Genomic DNA, 7,708 nt, shown 5'->3' with positions numbered 1-7,708 from the left:
AATTTCTTTCCTTTGTAATTGTTGCATTGGAGATATTGTTTGAGTTTATGAATGTGAATCCTCTACGTAAGATATTTGAGATTCTGATTTTATTTATGAAAGATTTTAATTATTCCTATTTATTGTGTAATTATGAATATGGGGTAGAGGGTGTCGTAAACTATTTGTGGAGATTCTTAATGTGTTTCACATATAAATGTTTTCTTTTCACACCGTACATCTTATGGTTGTTTTTAGGTAAGGAAGATCCAGACATGAGTGGCATTCAAGGTGCCAATAGTTGAGTCATGGGATTGTTCTAATAATGTGACATCAGGGCAAGGGATTTTAGATTATTCATTTTATTGTAATTGGATTTTATATTTCTTTGATAGTTGACTTTACGAACTTATATTTTCTGATTTTTGTTTAAAATTATTTGGACAGTTGAAAGTATTTTGGTATGTGAACCATTTTTTGCTTGTTAAAGGAGTTATTCTTTATTATTATATTATATATTATATGTTGGGGTAGAATGGGTGTCACACTTATTTGGTTGTATCACGTCTTGATAGTAAGATAAAACAACATTGTTATCGTACTCAGCTTTAACTTAGTGTTATTGCTTTGAGCCTTAAGAGTCTTGATTCTAAGAGAATACTTGGTTGTTTGAATCTTGGAAAGGCTTTGTGTTCAAGGAATACTTGAGTAGTTGATTGAAGAGGCAAGTAAAAAAAAAAAAAAAAACTTAAGCCAAAAGTCACTTGTGATATAATACTTGTATCTTTGTAAAAGACAATGGAACTTGCTTGGGTTGATCAAGTATTGGACCTAGTCTCAATGATTGAGACAAACCAGTATAAAAATACCTTGTGTTATTCTTTCTTATATCTTTATCTACACTCCTAAAGTTAAAATACAACTTAGTTGTTTGAAAAAATGTGAGTTCTTTTTATTGACACTATTTAACCCCTCCTTCGAGTGTCTCTCTTTTCTCCACACCTTTAGTTCAGACACTTCTATAGAAATTACTAGTTTTGCATGTTTCCAATCAACATACATATTTTAACTAATTCAACCAATAATAGGGTACATACCACATGAATAATAACATTTTTTCCTACTCATATACTTTAATCATAGACAAATAATATGGGATTAGGGGCCTATCTCGCTACTCTGCAGATAATCTACACCTCAGAGTGAGGTTCTTACTCCCTTCTTACCTAATGAATGTCAAAAGTTGAAACAAGAAGAGGAAACCCCCCAAAAATAGAGTTTGTTACTACAAAATAGTTTTGTCCCACTACAGAACTCCTTCGTATGATCCTAAAATTGAAAATGAAGAATCTCATCTTGCGAACTTTGTGACACCCTCTACCCCATTATTAATATACAACAAATGTAACAATAAAATATTTCTTTTCTTCTTTTTGGGTAAATAAAATCTTTCATAGTTGACAAATATTTCAAATATCACAAGGTAGAAGATTCACATTCGTAACTCATAAATCATAACTCCAGTGTAGAAATTATAAAAGAAAAGAAGTTAAGATTTTCAATACAATTTAGTGTAAAACAAGAAATCATATATATACAAATAATAATAAAGGAAATATAAATTAACTCCAGTAAAGGTGGCAGTGCCTCCTAGTTAGGAATCAATTTATATTTTCTAAATCATGTAATAAAATATAACAAGGATATTCATTCTGGTCTTTTATCAAGAACGTTCAAATTACAATTTCTTAACATACATTTTCCTTGAATTATCTACGTTATCTCTTCGTTAGAAATTACAAAGAAGAGAAACTAAAGTTATTAAAACAATAACATATTAAACTAAAAATAACTATGCCCCGATGTCACATCCTATCAGAGCATGCCCAATTGAAGCCTTTAAGCCTCATCACCAACATCCTCATGATGCTGATCATCTGCAACATAATTTAAAACATATACAAAAACAACAAGGGAGTGAGAAACATCTCACTCAGTTTCAGGTGAAGAATAAAGGTTAGATAGCACCCACACACACACAACAAATATAAGTCACATGTAAACAATACACATACATCATCAATATTACAAATACATTCATTTATCATGCAATGATGTCATGGACTCATCTCATAAATGCATGCATGTGGCGCCATAAGGAAGTTTCACATATCATCACTGGTGACCCTAAGGCACACCTGCACAACTGTCGGTGACCCTAAGGTACACCTGGTTAGCATATCATCAACTGTCGGTGACCCTAAAGTACACCTGGTTAGCATATCATCAACTGTCGGTGACCCTAAGGTACACCTTGTTAGCATCAACTGTCGGTGACCCTAAGGTACACCTGGTTACATCACTGGTATGCGGCCTCAACGGCACACCTGGAATAAGATATGCATATGATGCATGTCATACAATCATTATTTCATGAACTCAACATTTAACTTATTACAGAATTTCATTTAGTACATCATGTCCTCATTTGTCATAGTCTCATAATCATAGTTTGTCTCAATAGTCAATTCTTAGGTCTCATGTCATTTGTCCATATTTCACATGGTCATGTCATCAATACTCCTCATAAGGTCCGCATAGGTATTCACAGAGATTCAGAGAGCATTCTTATTCATATTAAAACTCATGTATTATTAACATTAATTTCATATTAATTTATTACTTCAACAAAGAAAAAGGTAGAGTAAATAGAAAATCAGACAGAACAACGGCACTTTCAACAAAAACAAAGTAGAATAAATAGAAAATCGGACAGAACAACGGCACCTTCAACAAAAAGCAAAGTAGAGTAAATAGAAATTTAGACAGAACAACGGCACCTTCAACAAAAAGCAAAGTAGAGTAAATAGAAATTAAACAGAATAACGACAAAGGATTGGGGGCCAATCCGACAAACAACTATCCAACAATTATCCCCACACCCCTGAGCGAGGTTCTCACTCCCCCCTTACCTGGATAAGCGGAGTTGAAACTTGGGCAGGGCCTCCTCCTCTGGATCCCCTCTTTCTTTTCCTCTCTTTCTTTCTTTCTTTCTCTCTCTCTCTCTCTCTCTCTCCTCTTTCTCTCTCTAAGATTACCACTTCTTGCTCAATATAAATTTTTCACCCCCCCTTGGCCCTATTTATAGGCCTCCTGGCGCAACCGGAACGGCCGTACTGATTTCGGAACGGCCCGTTCCGGATCCTTCAAACGTGGGCAAATTTCTCAACTGGAACGGCCCGTTCCAAAATCGGAACGGCCCGTTCTCAAAAAGCAGAACGGCCCGTTCTGAAACCAGAACGGCCCGTTCTCAAACTCAGCAGAACGGCCCGTTCTCCCTCCGGAACGGCCCGTTCTCCTTGTTGGAACGGCCCGTTCTAGGCCCGTTCCCAACCTAAAATTTTAGCTTATTTTAAATGCTCAGAACGGCCCGTTCCACTTTCGGAACAGCCCGTTCCGAGTTACTCAAATGCCCCTAATACCTTTATAAAATTACGAAAATGCCATCAATAATTACGAAAATGCCATTACTAATAAAATTATCCTTTTAAGGAAATTGGGGTGTTACAAACTTGCTTTCTAAAAATCAGTTTGATCCAACAGTTTAACTACAATTAATTACTCCCTTCTTATAGTTAATAAATAATAATACATAATAATTAATTAATTTTAAAATATTCACTTTTAGATAAGAAAATAAAATTTTCTCACCCACCCTTTAATTTTTATGTATTCCGATTATATAATTATTTAAAACCTAGATTAATTTATTCTAAAAATTTTGGGATGTTACAAATTCTAATTTTGTATATTGCCTCGTGTATGGCAACCCTGCTATATCTTACATCAATAGTCAAAGTGAAATGTTTCTCACTCCCCTTTTGTTTATCTTGTGTTATTGATATGTTTTGCATGTTAGAATCATCTTGTGGACAATACTAGAGATGAAGCTTAGGTCTTATGTGTTAGTCATGTGTCGAGTTCTGATAGAATGTAACATTGTGATAATAGTTAGGATTTCTTGATTTCCTTAGTTTCCATCATAAGTGTGACTGATGTTAGTTCTAGTTGTAATGACTTTGTTAAACCCATGTTTAGTTGTTTCTTGGTTTTTGGTTATGTTCTTTATGTGATACTCATATTCCATGGGATTTGGGAACCTTGTTTATTAAGTAAATTTTATTTTTGAACTCTTATTCCATTTTGTTGTTTTATATGTTTATGTTGGTATGTGGGATAAAAGATGTCACACAATATTTGAATAAAAATGGAAAAGTATAGATAAAAATTAAAAGAGTAATCAATAGGTGTTAAGGACTTAATTACAATATTAAAAATTTAATAACATTAAATGGAATATTAAATGACATATCAATTAAATACACGATTTTATACACTAATGGACAATAATAGAGTGGGCACCGAAACATATCATTTATAAGTTATAACGCACATTGAAGTAATGACCAAAACTTGAAAAATGAACTTAAATAAGAGTATATTTGGATGAGAAATTTTAATGGACTAAGAAATCCAAATTTCTTATGAACATAATTCGTCGGTAAAAAGGAATATCCGTCGAAAAAAGAGAATTTCTGACAGGTTTTCAACGGATGCAAATTTGTGAGAAAAATGGGTGTTAGAAAAAAAATGCGTCAGAAAATTTCTGTTTAATTTTAATAAATTTATTAATGTAACACCCCTTATATTTGATCTCTCAAGGGCTTCATTTCACAACACTTCTCTTTTTAGTTTGCTTTTTGTCCTTACTCGCACACTTTTTGGGAAACTTCCTAGAAAGTCACTCATCCCTAAATTACTCCAAGTCAACCATGTTTAACTATAAAGTTCTAATGAGATAAGGTATCAAAAAATAGATGCGTCTTGTTAGTATAGGTAGTACAAATTAATTCTTTTAAGTCATCCTCAACTATACAATCTCATACTTGTACTATCTCTAGATCCCTCTCATTTCTGTGTGTCCGGACTATTATAAAAATATAATAACCATATTATATTTAATTATATTAACCAATGACAGATATATCCATCGGTAATTTTTGATAGATACAAATTTGTTAAAAAATTCATATTTCTAACGGATAATTTTCGACGGATACAAATATGTCGAAAAAATTATATTTCTGACAGATATATCTGTCGGTAATTTTTGACAGATACAAATCTGTTGGAAAATTTATATTTTTTATGGAAAAAAAATCATAGAAAAAGTTATATTATCGATGAAATATTTTCGACGAATTTATATTTGTCAAAAATATAAGAATTTCTGACAAAATTTTTTATAGATGCTTAAGTTAAAATTTTTCAATGGAATGTTACTAATGGATAATAATTTGTCAAAAATTTATTCTGTCAAATTTTTTTAATATTCTATCGGATATTATATTCTTTGAAAATGTTTACTATTCCGTTTGGTAACAATAAAGATGATTAAAATTAGCAATCATATATTCAAAAAGATCAATAAAATTTTAAATATGATCTATATATATATATTAGATATTTTAGATATATATATATATATATATATATATATATATATAGAGAGAGAGAGAGAGAGAGAGAGAGAGGAGGAATCAATTAACTCACAAAGTAACTTTTGGTAAAGTTACTCCGCTCAATAACTCATAGTGTATGTCGAATTTTATCGATCCAATTGTTAAATTAAAAGTTATTAAATTTTAATGATAATTAATATAGAGAAAAAATGATTAGCTTTGGAATAAATTATTTGCTAGCAATAACTAGAATCTTATTGATAATTTACTATATGATCTTGATATTTTTGTCTAACGAATATCTAGTTTTAAATTTGATATGAAAATATTATCATATAATTAGATAAGATTTTAAATTAATATTTTATTAATAGTTGATAATTAGAAAGTAAAACAAGGACAAATACATTTTTTGAATTTTATATCTTAGATTTAAGATAAATAAATGTATTAAGTTAATTAATAATTTATTTCAAATGTTAAAATTTAATTTATAAATATGTAATAAATAAATAGTTATAATTTTATAAATTATATTATCATTATGAATTATAAAAGTAATATTTTAAAATATATAAATTATTATTTAAACTTTTAAATTTATAATAAATAATTTAAGTTGTATCAAAATATTAATTTTAAATAGAAATAAGTAGACTGTTAATTATAAAAGTAAGTATATATACAAATAAAGATTAATTAAATATAATATAATTATTATAAATTTTTTGACAAATTTATATCCGTAAAAAATTATCCATCAAAAATATAAATTTTATGACAAATTTGTATCCAACAAAAATTATCTGTCGTTAAAATTTGTCAAAAATAATTCTTTTTGACAAATTTGTATCGTCAGAAATTATTCATCGGTAATATAACTTTTCCTACGAATTTTTTTTCTGTCGATAAAAACTGTTGGAAATATAAATTTTCTGTAAGATTATCCGTCGATAATTTGCATTTTTCTTGTAGTATTCAAACTTTTTTAAAGAATTCCAAAATGCTTTGCTGTAAAATGTTTTGTTTTGATGAAGAATTTACAAAAAATTTAAAATTTAAACTTTTGTAAAATTCCTAAAAATGTGTTTGGATGGAGAATTTTTTGACTAATTTTTTGACGAATTTCAAATGCTTTTATGTAAAATGTTATGTTTGGATAAAAAAATTAACAAAGAAATTGAAATTCAAACATTTGATAAATTTCTTCAAATTAAAGAGTTTTAAATTCTTCCAAAAAAAAAGTTAAATTTTTGAAATTCTTCTTTCTCTTTTTTCTCCTACCTCCCTATTCTCTCTTTAAAAATTGACATAAAAAATAGCAAAAGTTTTTTTTTTATAATTATTAAATATTCAAAATTATTTTTTAATTTATATAATATTATCTGATATTATTTTTAAAAATAATAATAAATATTTATAAATTGACCGTAATATTTAGTTTTATAAAATTAAATCTTAAAATTTTAATACACACACATTGTTTAAATTAAATTTTACTCATTGTGAAAATTAAATTGGCTTATCCAAGCTAAGAATTTAAATTTTAAAAACATTTGAGTTGACTAGTTCAAATAAGATATTTAAAGAATGATGAAAATTAAAATAAAAATAATTCAAATTCTAAAATTTTCAAGTTCAATGAATTTTTAAAATTTTTCATCCAAACACACGGTATAGATGCATAATTTAAAACTCTCCAAAAGAAAATGTAAATATTTGAAATTCTTCTTTCTCTTTTATTCTCCTATATTCATCTCCTCTCATTCAAAGTCAATATAAAAATATTTATTATTTTTTAAAATAATAAATATTATCTAATACTAATTTTTAAAATTATTAGCTTTATAAATTAATGTTTATAAAAATTGACTAATATTTAATATTATAACATTTAATTTTAAGGATTTATTTTATCCATGAAAATTAAATTACTCTACACAAACTGAAATTTTAATATTTAATAAATGATGAAAATTAAAATTAAAATAATTTAAATTATAAAATTTTTAATTTCTAAATTTTTTTATCCAAACATAAAAAGGGAATTGTGCCGGAATTTTCTTTTAGCTTTTCTATTAAATAATAGAGGCTACTATTAATACGTAAATTATGGAATCATTCACAAATAATATGTTGCCAGCCTAAAATAATAAATACCCTAGTACTTTATAGAAATTACGTATTCACAAATAATTTCTTTTCAA

The sequence above is a fragment of the Cajanus cajan genome, chromosome 1 (genome assembly GCF_000230855.2).
Source record: "Cajanus cajan strain Asha chromosome 1, NIPB_CcT2T_4, whole genome shotgun sequence".
In the NCBI taxonomy this organism is placed as follows: domain Eukaryota; kingdom Viridiplantae; phylum Streptophyta; class Magnoliopsida; order Fabales; family Fabaceae; genus Cajanus; species Cajanus cajan.
The sequence above is the reverse complement of the archived record's forward strand: the minus strand, read 5'-3'. Positions refer to the sequence as shown.